Raw genomic sequence first — 13,529 nt, 5'->3', positions numbered from 1 at the left:
GGCTTCTCAGAGGCTGAACTGCCCCAGGTAAAACAAGCCAATCCGTTTCACAGCTGGAAGCGGGAAGCTGACTTGGATTGGGCGAAGTTCCGCGAACAAATCTGCTTCTTCCTTCCCGGCCTTCGGTCCGGGCCCTCCGCCCTGGGCCTCCACCCTTGCGCACCCCCGCACCCCCGCACCCCCGCGTCCTCACGCTGGCTCGCGCGCAGCCCCCGCACCCCGCAGCGCGCACACCCGGCGGCCGCGCGGGCCGAGGGCGGCGGACTTACCTGGGCGGCGGCGGCGGCAGGCGGGAGCGGCCGTCGGAAGGTGCGGGGCGAGCGACCCGGTCCCGTCCGGCTCCCTCCCGCCCTCGCCCCGGAGGCCAGTGTCCGAGTGAGTGGCCACGTGTCCGGCGGGGAAGTCCCAGGGCGCAGGGAGCCGGCCTGGCCGCCCGCTCCCCCTCCGGGGTGGGGCCGACATATAAATCTCGGGGACCGGAAATACAATAAAACTTCACCGTGTTGATGAACTTCAAACGGTTTACATCCCCTCCTGTTCTGAAAAGAAAGACGGCCGGGGGCGGGTTAATAGGGAAGGGAAACAAATTTACGAGCCGCACCAGCACCCGCCTCGGCCCCTTTCTTCTGCGCAGACGGACCTGGTCCGCGGGGAGGGAGCAGCCTCGGCCCCCGGGCCTTTGCCCCTGGCCCGCGCCCCGCGCGCTCTGCGCTCGGAGGAATCGCGGCGCCGACCCGGCCCGGCAACCCCGGCAGCCCCGGCGGCCGCCGGCGGGGCCTGGAAGCTCGGCCCGAAGGGAAACGGCACCGATGCCGCCGCACATCGGCGGGCTCGGCTCGCAGCTCCTCGGCAGCAGAGCCGGCGCCCTGGTCGTCCCTGCTGCGGCCCCGGCTCTGCCAGCCCTCCCCGTGCCTCCGCTCTCCCCAGCTTTCCGCAGGAAGCGGGTTTTTTCCCCCTGACGCCAGCGGCCAGATCTTTGCTTTGCCCCACCCGTTTATTTGGCAGGTTGTTAAGAGGAGCGGAGAGGGATCTGATTCGGGAAGAACCCCAGGACCCCAAGGTGGTTGATGGGGCAGAGGGTCGCAGCGGAGAAACCTCGGGGCCGAAGTGACCGCCAGCGCTGAGCGTGGCTAAATCGGCCTGGCCGAGCTCAACAACCCAGTCCTTATAAACCACAAAAAATCAGTCAGAAACAACCATTATTCAGGCCTCCACTTTTTTCTCCATAGATTTTTTTTTTTTTTAACGCTCTGGGTCGTTTTCTTTTTTCCTCAAAACTTTGTGAAATCCAGATTTGGAATCACTATTAGGCCACTGTGGACGAAAACTAAGAAAAACCCATTTCTGCTTTGGGCTCCTGATAAGTGGGAGTGAAACGACTCCTTTCCTATCTACTCCTTTTGTCTGCTTGGCAGGGCCTGGTTAGGGATCCAGGTTTGCCTGACAATTATTTGCAAAAGGAAAACAAAAAAAGCTAGGGTGGGGTCTAGAGGCACTGGCCTGAAGGGTTACAGTTAGCTCAGGCTCAGGCAGGGCTCCAAACAGGCTTGCAGTGGCCGCGGCACGGACCGCAACCCCCCTCAGACACCTGTAGGTGCCCTCTGACCCAGCCAACTCTACCCTGCTACCTAGGAAGATGTGCCAAAGCCATGCTGGGAGTACGAAAATAATGGATTAAAAAAATGGACAGGACAGGAAAACCACCAGGCTGCGGCCTACACTTCCTAAGAGTTGTGGGAGTCTAGCTGTGCCCCAGGCAGTCCCACCCTGCCCTGCCCCTCAGGAAGGGGTGTGCTTCTGGCCCCTTCCTTGGCACAGATTGGGAGGAAGGGGATGCTCACTTGCAGTCCCAGACAGGAAGTAGCCTGTTTCTGCCCCAACATTCATATTCCAGGATATAGCAGAGGAGGCCCTTCCAGCTTCCCTTCTCACTGTGGTCCTGAACTCCCTTTTAGCTCTTTATCACACTATAGTTTTATTAAAAATACTGTGATGGCAGCCTCTGGCAGTTGCCCCATCTATCAGGACTCGCCTCTGGGAGCAGTTGGCAAGAGGGGTGGAGGGCAGAACTGAAGGGTCAGTGGTTTCTAGACCATTTGAAACTATCTTACCCCCAGGGGTCTGCTCCCAGCCCACTGCTGGCCTGGTCTGCATCGCTTCGTGGGTGAAAGACAGGGGCTTGAACCACTTTAGTGTGTTAGACTCTGGAAAACTGGAGAAGGCCACAGCCTTAGGACCACACACCTGTGCACACACGTGTTTTGCGTACACTTTCAGGGGTTTCATGGCTTCTTCTGCCCTGTCCCTCCAGAACCCTGGCCATACAGCCCAGCCTGAAAATAAATAAAATAGAATAAAACTTTGTCCAGGCGCACAGCAGGGGTCAGAAGCCACCTCAGTCCTGGCCCTCAAATCAATTTCCACAGATGCCAGCCCTCTCATTTTGGGGTCACCTGGCCCTAAAGGAGAAGTCAACTTTCACATGCTCAGCACAGACACCCACAGACAGGGGCTCTGGTGCTAACAAGCACCCTCCTGAATGTCACTTAAATTACCGAGCGGATGCCACTCAGCCAGTTAAAGGCCATTTAGACAATATTTCTTTTCACTCCCCAGCCCCAAAGTTTTGCAAATACTTTTCGAAAAGCACGTTGATCTCCAAATTATTCAGAAAGTTGGACCACGTAGATGACCAAGCTGTAAGATTTAGGGACACTTCTCCCTACTCCCTTTTCTCCTTGAAGATAAAACAGAGTTCTAGCATACTTGGAGGGGGCTGGACAATTCGGATGGCGAGGAGGCAGTGTAGACTCAGAAGACAAAATCCTCAGAGAAATCGGCATTTTAGTGAGATCATAAGAACAAATATTTTTTAGTTCTCCTGCCTCCTCTCCCTTGTAGGAGTTCATTACGAGAGGGGCAGTCTCGGAGAAGCCAGAGGGGCCAGGAAGCCCGGTCTCTGAGACCAGAGCTGTATTTTTTTTGCCATTTCTGGCGGCGGCTCCCAAAGCAGCTCCGTCGTAGCTGGCGGGTGAGGCCGCGGCCACAGCTGACCTCTAGGCGGCGCCGTGGCGCTGGGTCCCCGCAGCACAAGATGGTCGCGCAGCTCTGCGTCCCGCGCGGGGTGAAGGGGCCTGTTCCCGCCGCCGCCCTGGGCTGGGCCGGGAGCCCGCCGGCGGCGCGTCGCCTTTGGCGCCCTCTGCCAAGCAAAAGAAACACGGTTAAACGAGTGCGGGCTGGGGAAGGAATCGATCCGCCCCCGGCCCCGCCCCTTCTCCGACTCCAGGGAGCCCTCGGCAGCCAGAATTTCCTTTGATCTTTCCTAGCAGTCGCCGAGGGCAGAGCCAGCATCTTTAAATCCCTCCCCCAACTTGCAAGAGAGGACACCGAGGCCCAAAGTAATACGGTGGTTAGCTCAAGATCAGAGCAGCTGCCAGCCGTGGCGAAACACGACGGAAGGGGCGTCTTCTACTCAGAATCCAGTGTTCTTATCCCAAATTACGACGACCATCCACCCCAGCGAAAGTGTCTTTCTTATCAGCCGAATTCATTTCCAAACGGAAGCTTTTGGTAGTTTTCTATATCGGAAGTTTAGAGGTTTTCCGGACTTAGGATTTGTGGGGCCGCATAAGGAAACTGGAGCCAGATTTAGGGGAAGCTCAGCCAGGACTGGCAGCCAAGATAAGTCCATTTTACCCCTTCCTTCCAGGGCAGACCAGCCCGTTGCTTATAAGCTCCCCAGCTGTGTGGTTGTGGGTAAGTTCCTTAGGCCCTCAAAGGCCCGGCTGAAAAAGACCTACTGGACAGGGATGCTGTGAGGGTTAAGCACTGTGCAAATGAGGCCCCGAGTACAAAGAGGAGGCCTCGGTGGATACACGACTGTTTCGTAAGCCCAAAAGGCAGAGGCAGGTAGGGCAGGACAGTCACTCTCCTTGGCCAGAATGGGGCTCTCTGCCGATTCTCCAGGGAGGGATAAGGAAAAAGAGGCTTGCTTGGGACCAGCCCCTCTGAGTCTGCGCTCAGAGACATCCAGGTCCTGGGACCTGGGGTTCCTCTTCCCCTTTCCCCATGACGGAGAAGCCATTTTAGACGGCCGAGTCCTCTGCGAGACGTTTCTTCCAAGTTTTTCCTAGAACGGGGCTCCCGGGGAATCCCTTGCAGGGGAGGAACGGAGGAAGAGGATCCAAGGGGCTGCTGGGCCCGAGCCAGCAAAGGGCACGCGCCTGCCATGGGACGGGCTATGGCGCGTGCCTGCCCGGGTCTGCGGCCCTGCAACCACAGCGCGTTTCCCAGCCGGGCACGAACTCTCCCGGACGCCTAATTACGGAGTGCGCATCTGGAGCAGCTGCGCCCTACCCGGCCTCAGGCGCATTATTACTCTCCAAACCTATTTTCATTTCTGAGGCTGAGTCATAAAGACTCTGGAGGCAGTGCCAAGCAGTGCAAAGCCGGGTCTGTGAGTGTCAGCATTCCTGTGTGTGTGTGAGGGTGTGTGAGTGCATGCGCGTCCGCTGGCGTCTGTGCGTCTCACTGTGATGGCCCAATCGATTCGCAAAAGTTAGCGGGGGAAAAAAAAATGAAGCAACATCAGGCGATTTCAACTGCGAACATACGTCGCCCTCATTATCCGCCCATTTCAAAGGAAAGCATTCGGGGCTCAGAATTAGCTAGCTAATTGCCTCATTTCTTTGTTCACTTTAGGGCAGGAGAAACTAACTGCGTTCTGTTAAAACAATCTGTATTTTAAACTTTCTTTAAGATCTTTTCAGTCCCAATTTTCTTTATTTCTACCTCTTCCTCCGCTTGTACAATTTGAGCATGCAGATCTGCCAATATCACATCAACTTATTAAACACACACACACACACACAAGATTCATGCCTCAAAGGAACTCTTGGTTTCTGCCTCTGAAAAATCTGGATAAAGCTTAACTCTTAGGGTTGTTGTAAGGACCAATTATGTACTATGTGTCCAGGATTGAGCACAATGCCTGGGACAAAGGGAGCATCTAGTAAATAGTAACTGCTATTAACAGGGAGAAAGAGGAGAAAGAGGTAAAGGAGGGAGGGAGAGGAAGAGGTAAGGGGGGAGGAGGGAGAGAGGGAGGAGGAAGCCTGCTTTGTTCTCAGAGAAGCAGTGTAGACTGGGGTGTGTGTGTGTTTCAGCCTGTATACGTATAATGTATTCTTTTGACTTAGAGCAATGTCCATAAAAGTGAGGCCCCTTGAACCCCTTGGCTTGTAACTACCTCCTCAATAAGAAACAGAGAATTGGGGCAATTATCTGGCTCATTTCAGGTTCAAACTCCCTTTAGCCTGAAGTATCTGGATCTTGTAGGGGAAAGGTCTGGGGCAAAGTGGTGGCATATTCTCATTTGGCTTTTCAATGAGCCCTTTCCCTTTGCTAGGGTGAGCAAGGGCCTGCCTTAGAGAATGGGTAGAAAGGAAATGGGGCCCCAGAAAGCTGGGATTAAAAAAGCATCTGAGAAACACTGGAGAAAAACTAGGTCTCACCTATTTCCAGGGCACCTGGCCAGAGACCTTTGCTTCAGCATTCAACCAACATTTTTTGAATGTCTATAGCCCTGGACCCAGCTCTGGAGCTCCAGCCGGAGCAGTACTCCATCAGGTGGCAATGTGACTTGGCAGCTAGGCAGAGTTCTTCCCTCCCAGAACAAGTCCAGGGTCGGGGAAGGGGGAGACCCTGCTGGGCGACAACTTCTGGCCAATGGCAGCATTGCCTTTTTAGGGCCAAAGTCCTGGTGCAGGGGCGGAGCTGGAGGGTGGGCAGACAACCCACCCACCATTGTCTGTCAGAAAGAGAGTAACTCCATGGTGGGGGGGGGGCTCTAGGGGAGGGGATGTGTGGAGGAGCCAAGTGGGGTGAAGAGATGACTCCAGGCTCCTGACCCTCAGTCGGAAGTTCCTGAGAACACCAATTAGCTTTCTTTAATTAGACATGTAGGGAGCAAATGGGCATATATTTCTTCTGCTCTAATTAAAGGCATTTAGGTCAGGTGTTCACAGTCAGATTTATTCTGTTTAAGCTGTCCCAAGCAGAAAATTGTTTATTTTTTTCTTTTTATTTTCAGTCAGGGGTCTGAATACTATTAACCAATCCTTGGCTTCTTGTCACCGCCTAGAACTGCTGAAGCTGGTAGGTGGTAGCTGTGCCAGCTCAGACAGGGGCAACCAAGAATGGGTCGGGGTCTTTCATGCCCCAAGTCACATTTGTTTAAAATATGTCAGCGATTAAGGAACAACCAGGAGGGGTTTGGAGTGTGTGTGTGTGCAATAAGCCAGATAATTTCCAGTTCCCCTAATTTGTTTAAACTGTCCTGGGGGGCGGGGTGGGGTGGGGAGGAAGTTGGTTCACTTCCCAGACCCCAAAATAGTCTGGCTTTTCTTCTGGGAGACCCATATTCCACCTGGCTTGGTCAATTCACACTGGTGGAGAAAAGGCCAGGAAGCTTTTACTAGGCAGAGGAGGGAGCCTTAAGTCTCCTGAAAGGAGATCAAGTCCTTCTTTCCTTTCTGTGGCTAAATGAGCCACAACACATAAGGCTGGATTAAAGCAGGATGTTCTCTGGGCTGGTCAGGGGCCACTTGCTATTTGGCTCCAAAAAACAAGACTGAAAAAATATTTGGGAGGAAATGATCCCCGTTCTAGCTCTAACATTATCAGAACCCTCGGCCCCCATGCAGAGTTGGGGTCCCCAAGGAAACTGAATAAATGAATTTGTAATGGCCACAAAGGAGCACTCCATTGCCCCATCCCCGCTTGCTTGGCTCACAGACAGCATTAGCCAGGGGACTGTTGCTTCTTTTCACAGGAGTCGGTACATTTTTTTGTATTCCCTGGGAGGCCACCCAAGCCCAGCTTTCTCCCAGCGACTGGTCACACCCCTGCTCAGTCCAAGGTCAGCTTTCCCCAGCTTTCTGGGGTTTCCAGATACCAAAGAGGAAAGACTGTCCCCCACTGGGAGCCCAGACCCCACAGGCAGTAGTGGGGAGGGGAACACTGCTGCCTGGGTGTTTTTAAAGATGAAGGTTGACTTGCTAAGCACTGAGGTATCAATCAGTCGAAAGAAAAAAGTGAAGACCTATATTAACTGACCGCATTTGGTCTCAGCATTTTCCAAATATCTACTTCTTTGATCAATGCAACCAGAGGTTTTTAACATGGAGTTCAAAAGATCTGAAGCCCTCTGAAATTATGGGATTTAGTGAGTACTACGAAAGTGGTTTTTTTTTTTTTTTGGAGGGGGGAGGAACCAAGAGCTTTTAGCAGATTTTAAAGCATCAGTAAGTGACCTAAAAAAACATTAAGAACCTCTCACCACCATTCACATTCAAACACTGCAAATATGATGCAGAGGCAAGCCACAAAATGGACTCGGATATCCTAAAGGACAAACCCAAAGGGATGATAAACACTTGTGTGTACCACACGGTCTGGTGGATAGGGTCACCTTACCTCCCCGCTCCCCGCGCCCAACGGCACCTAATCAGAGACACCGAGGATCCAAGACTTGGACAATGTAGCCAACAACCCGGTCCCTACCTCATGCCCACTTGCCCAGGTGGAGGAATTTGCAAGGTCTCTTTCTCTAATCTAGACGATATGGAGCTTTCTCCACTGGGGCCTGCATCTCCTGCGATTTGCACCCTAGTCCTGAGCTGGTCTGTAGAGAAAGAGAACTGAAAAGTTTCAGGAACCGTTTTCCTTGGGTAAATGCCCCACCACCTCACTCGGGGGAGGGACAGATTTCCGGATCTCCAGCTCCCTCGGTTCTTGCCAGCCCTTCCCCGCCACATCTGAGAGGAGGCCCGGGGCCCGGCCGGCGCCGTGACTTTAAGGTTCTCTTGGCCCCAGATGGGCGCGGGAAGGGTGCTAGCGACAGCTGGACAGGTAAGAGAGGCGGTCACAAGAAAGGGGCCCTCAACGGCGGCCAGAAAGATGACAGAGAACGGTAAAGGGAGAGGCGAAACAGACGAACGGTACCCAGGCAGGAGGCGGGAGCCGCGGCGCGGTGGGCAGGTGGAGCGACCAAAACCCGCGTGCTGAGAAGGGCCCAGGACGGCCGCTTTGGCGGGCGCGTCTCCACTTCGCGACTTTACCCCGAGGTTAACGACCCCGTCAGCGTCCCCTTATTCCAAACCGCCCAATTCCAACTCCTCAGCCTCCTTAATGCAGCCTGTTTAATTGACCGGCTCGGACGGGCGGGGGTGCTCCTCCGCCGGGGACCTGGCCAGGTTTCGTTAGGTGGTTTATTTGGAGAAAGGAGGATCGGCCGCGGAGGAGAAATCCGGTGCCGGGAACTGGGCGAGTGCGGGGCTGGCGTCGGCGCCCGGGAGGAAGGAATGAGCGTCCCTCAGGGGCAGCCAAAGTCGTCTAGGGCTCTGAGACCCGGAGCCTGGCACCCACTCCCCTTCGGAGTAGGAAAGGGTGAAGATGCTCACTCGGAAAGGGCGAAGGACCTCAGCCTGTGCGGGGCTCTGCGGGTCCGCGCGCCTGCTGGGTCCCCGCGCGCTGAGATCCCGCCTGGGGCCGGGTGCTGGGTTAGCGTTTCGGGGCGCTCACTGCGCGGGTGAACGGACAGAGCCCCCATCCCATCCCATCCCGTCCCGGGCTGTGGGTGGAGAGTTCCTTGGCATTGCCGCGCCTCGGGGTGCACCTGTGAGTATAATTGCGACCTCCTCTCTGCCCTAAACTGCGGCTTCCCGACGAGCAAAAGCCTCCTTTTCCTAACCCTTCTGCCAGGCTCCCGCCTCCTGGCTGCGGGGGCTCAAAGCTAGGCCCGGATACCCTCTTCCACCCCTGCTGCGCCAACCTGCCACGGGGCTGTCTCCGGAAGAGACTGTAGCCCGCGGGTGGCAAAAGCGCCTCTGGGCCTCTGGACGCCGACTCTGCCACCTCCCTGCCTGGGCACTGTTCGTCTTCCGACCGCAGCGGGAGCCCTTCGCCGAGCAGGCCATAGGCTTGCGCCGAGATCCTCACTCTGTGGCCAGGGCCAGGCGAGGGTGCTCCTCCCCAGGGCAGCGCTGGGAGGTCCGCGCCGTCGGGGTCCGCCTTGCAGCTCCAAGCAAGTCCGGAGTCCGGAACCAAAAGGCGCAGCGAACTCCAACACCTCCTCAGGTCGGGGACCCCCACCCCCGTGCAACCTGGCCCACAGTGGCGGCGCGGGGACCCCTCAGCCCCCGGGGAGGACCCTTCCCTTCTGTTCCTCTCGGAACCCAGGAGCTCGGGTCTTCCAGCCATTGAGCGGAGGGACGGACGGATGAAAAGGTAAGAGGGGTGTAATGAGTAGAAATTGGATCATTTCCTCTTTTATTATTTTTTTAAAGGGATAGACTCTGGGTTTTGCCTTCTCTTTGAAAATTTCTCCTTCCTGGCCAGTCCTTTCAGGTCTGGGCTATAGTTTAAGGGAAATTTTTCTGGATTGTTGAGCTTTGGAAGTTCATGGCTATTTTTATTATTATCCAGTTTATTTCAGACTAAAGTTCCATCTTCACTCCAGCAGGAAGTCAGCTTTAAACTGTAGCCAGGGAGAATTTGGAAAGCTAAGAGCTGAGAAGGAGGGACTCAGACCGCCCCAAGATGGGTAAGGGGGAGTGCGAGGGCACCTTGGTCTCAAAATGTCCCTGAAAAGTTACTCCAGTAGATGGAGTTGGGTGGGAGAGGGGTCTAAGGATGGTAGGATGGGTGAGGATTGCCACTCACATCTTCCTGAGAAAGAGCCAGGGGCCTATGAGACCAGAGCCCAATTTTTGGGCCCCGGTGGCTTTTGCCTTTTCCTTTTCAGGCAGTGGTGGGGAAAGGAATTCTGAGCCCACCTGGGGCTTTTAAAGGTGGAGGCTGACCTGGAAAGAACCAAGGTAACAGCCAAAGGGAAAATAGTGAAGATCTACATCAACTGACCATAGTTGGTCTCAGCATTTTCCAGACATAAACTTCTCTGATCAACCCAACAAGAATTCTTAACCTTAACCTGAGTTCAAAGGATTTGGGATCCTCTGAAATTTGGAATTTTTGTGGGAACTCACAATTCCACAAGAAAGCAAGAGGTCACTTTCTGAGAGGTCCTGGGAGGGCAACGAAGCTCGGGGAGGCGCAGGGAAAGGTGAGATGCCCCAAACCCTGCTCTCTCGCTCATTAGAGACGGAGTTCTGAAGCCTGAGATCTGAAATCTCAAGCTGAACTGTCCCCTTTGCAGCACTGAAGAATGGGAAGATGCTAACCTGTCAAGGAGACATGTTCTCTACTGCTCTCGGGATGGGTCTGGGTGTTGAAGCAGAGTAAAAATTTGGCCATTTTCATTTTTTCTTTCTTTCTTTTAACTATTCCCAATTTTTGACCCAGAGTAGGACCTGGGGCCTTTAGGGCAGTCAGGCCGGAGAGGGACCTGACCCTGGAGAACAGCCCGAGGTTCACTGCTCGTGCGGTCCATGGCTCAGTCCAAGGCAGGCCTTGCCCCAGACCCCTCAGCCCTTCAGTACTCATTTTTTGGTGGCCGCAGGCCTGACACTCAAACTACAGCATCTGGAGTCCATTTAACCCAGCCCTGAAGAGAAAAGAAGTTGGAGGCAGGGTGGGTGGGAAATGAAGTTCTGAAGTTCTTGGACTAATGGACTGCTCCCCTCACAGGGCCAGTCCCTTCGGAGACGGTTTAAAGGTCAGCCAACTGCTGGGCCCAGGGTGGTGGTGAAAGTGTGGCTATTCTTTATAGCAGTGAGCAGGTGCGGGCTTCTCCTAAGCTCCTCTGAGGTTCCCCCACAGCACCTTGCCTGGGGCAAAGTATAGTTTTGTTGTATGCATTTGTGGGTGTATGGGCAGTTTCTAAGCCACAGTGGAGGCAGGCAAGGGTGATGATATATTTGGGAGCAGAGAGATGGGTGGGCGTGGAGGGAGCCTTCACCTCTTCTGGGGGGGGGGGGGGAGGAGAGAGCTCTCTGGACTTGGAGCCAAGTGTTCCAGATTCTGGGGAAGGGGAGGAGCTACAGCTCCAAAGGGGATTGTGGAAGGAGATGCGTATCAGGGTCAGGGAAGACCATTTTAAGTCTTTGTGCTTCTATTTATACTGAAAGGTCTAAGTGCAGTACAGTTACCACATTCAGCAAATGTGGATTATGTGAAATATATTGTGTACTGTTCTGCTTGGGAAAAAGGGAGGGGGAGAAAGTTGATATAGGTGCAGATAAACATTTCCCTTCGACTATCTGTGTTATAGAACACAACTGGGAACGCATAATTTCACATCTCTTTTGCATGTTTGTACAGATCCTCAATCTTTGCATAGTGTTGAAATACTCAGAGAGGCACTCCTGCCCTCATATATGATTCCTCACTGCCTTACGCAAGTTCCAATTCCTTGGAGAGCCCATAGTAGGTCAGTCATGCACATCCCTTTAAGCCTGCCTCTCTCCATGCGTTTTCAAAGAGGAGGAATTTTTGTGTTGATTCACGTTCCCTGAATTCTGTCCCCCTCCCTTAAACAACAGGCCCCTCTGCAAAAATGTGCGCACACGCAGCCTTCTTGCGGGTGTGTTGGGAGTAAGATGGCGGCGCCTGGCCTCCCGCAGATGCACACACGCTCTCCCAGGCAGGAGGCCGCCGGAGTTCCAGCACAGTCTGGAGGGCAAGAAACCTGGATTCTCTTGCTGCACAAAAAGAGGTCTGAAGCAAGAGGCTTCCTTTAACATTCTCCCGCGCCCCGACTCCAGGGGGCGGCTAGAGAGTGCAGATTTTGCACCTTAAAGGGCCTGGGAGCTCCTGTCTAGACCCAGAATTCCAAGCCCATTTCTAATTCCCATCGGGAAAAAACGGGCGTCAGTCCCTTCCCGAGTGCCCTCCACCCCCACCCCCAAAGGCCGCTCAGGGCAGCTGGTCCGCGTTTCGGGCTGCGGGAGAGCCGGCGCAGAGGGCCTGAGGCTGGGATACCCAGCACAGGGCTCTAGGGAGCCAGAATTCCGAGTGGAACGAGGGGAGACGAGCCCCTGACCTCCCCCCCCCAACACACACACACCTTCTCTTGGAGGGTCTGCCCGGAGCCGGCGGGGAGGCCAAGGCGTTGCGGGCGCCACCAGAGGCCGCTCCGGGGAGCCTGAATCCGCCCGGAGCCAAGGTTAAGCTGGCGGCTCCAGGTAGCTCCAGGTAGCCCGTCCGCCAGGACCCGGTCGGTCCTCAAGGTTGGGGCCCCGGGACTGCCCAGACCCGAGAGGGGCTTCCTGGCGCGGCCGAGCCTGCGTGATCGCGGCCCCAGCGCGAGAGGAAGGGCGTTCAGCGCCTTACCTCCGCGCCTTACCTCCTCGCCGGCCCGCGCGGAGCTCCGGCGTCCTCTCCCGCCGCAGGAACCCGGGGCGCCGGCCGCGAGGTGATGGCGCCCGGGGCGAGGCGACTCCGGGACGCCGTCCCCGCCCCTTTGCGGCCCCTCGGCGCGGCGCGGGGTGTGCGCGTCTGGGGCGGCGGCGCCGACGGCGCGGGGGGCGCCGAGGGGCTCACGTGTCCTCCGTGGCCTTGGCGCCGGCGGAGGGGCGGGGGCGAGAAAAGGGTCGCGGCGGGCGGCGCGGGCGCCTCCCTCCTCCGCAAGCGCCCCAGGCCGCCTCCCTCACCTGCCCCGGGCGCCGTCGGATCTCGGCGCAGCGGGTCCAAAACTGGGCCCCGGGAGCTTCTGAAAGCCCAGATCCTCGGGGGAAGGCACCAAGACGGCCGGGAGAGAAAACAAGAAGGGAGGGGGTGTGCGTGTGTGTGTGTAAGAGAGAGAGAAACGTAACACCGAGAGACGAAGGAAACCATCAAAAAGAGACAAAAGAAGTAAGGGAGAGAGCGGAGTGCGGGGGACAGAAGGAAGCCTCGGGCGCGACAAGTTGGACGACTGAGCGACAAGTTGTCCTTGGAAGTTGGGAATGTGAGAGGGAGGGGCGAGGCGGGAGGAGCCTGAGAGGGGGAGGGGCGCGCACACAGTCGGCTGGAGGCGGCAGGTCCGCCTCGTGGACGCAGAACCCGGAGAAGGCGAGCGCGGGACCCTCCCCGGCGCCCTCCACTCCCGCCGCCCATTCCTCCAGCGCCCTGGCTGAGGGCAGCTACCCGGCCACTTCCCGCGCGTCACCGCAGAAGGGCTGCCTTCCTGTTGCCCCGCCAGACTCAGACTCTGCCCGCCAGGGGGGCGGTGCCGAGGGCTGAACGCTGCCCCTCGACCCGCCGCCTTCCTTCGGTTTCCTGGGCCTTAAATGGGATTCTCTCCATTGAATGAATTGGACAAGTGAGAAGAGGCAACAACCTTGGCCAAGGTCAAAGGAAGAGCTTAGAAGCTTCTCTTTCACCCAGCCCTCAGGACCCCCTTTGCGTTTTGGCCCTTTCCTTGGGTTACTAGAGAGTCACCCTAAAACCTCAAGTGCTTCTCTATATTTTCTACCGAGACCCAAAGAGATTTCTCAATTTACCTGAAATCAGTGAAAAGGCAAACAAGCCAGTCCGAGTTCCAGCATTCCCGATCCCCAGGAATTCCAGGAGTTCCCGGACTGGTCTGA

The 13,529-nt window shown here is 55.9% G+C and overlaps 1 protein-coding gene across 3 annotated transcripts in view; it reads right to left on the bottom strand.

The window, feature by feature from the left end:
- Nucleotides 1-13,024, bottom strand: part of HOXB8 (homeobox B8) — a 34,101-nt gene extending 21,077 nt beyond the window's left edge. The window contains exons 1-3 of one of the 3 annotated variants that reach the window (XM_058284039.2): nt 12,305-13,024; nt 2,112-3,199; nt 270-539 (exon numbers count right to left, since the gene is read on the bottom strand). The gene's annotated coding sequence lies outside the window, so the exon portion shown is untranslated. The remainder of the gene's footprint in view (nt 1-269; nt 540-2,111; nt 3,200-12,304) is intronic. The other 2 variants (XM_071210616.1, XM_071210618.1) reach the window with 2 other exon arrangements.
- Nucleotides 13,025-13,529: the final 505 nt, after the last annotated feature.

Source organism: Dasypus novemcinctus, chromosome 21 (assembly GCF_030445035.2).
Source record: "Dasypus novemcinctus isolate mDasNov1 chromosome 21, mDasNov1.1.hap2, whole genome shotgun sequence".
Lineage (NCBI taxonomy): Eukaryota > Metazoa > Chordata > Mammalia > Cingulata > Dasypodidae > Dasypus > Dasypus novemcinctus.
The sequence above is the reverse complement of the archived record's forward strand: the minus strand, read 5'-3'. Positions and strand labels throughout refer to the sequence as shown.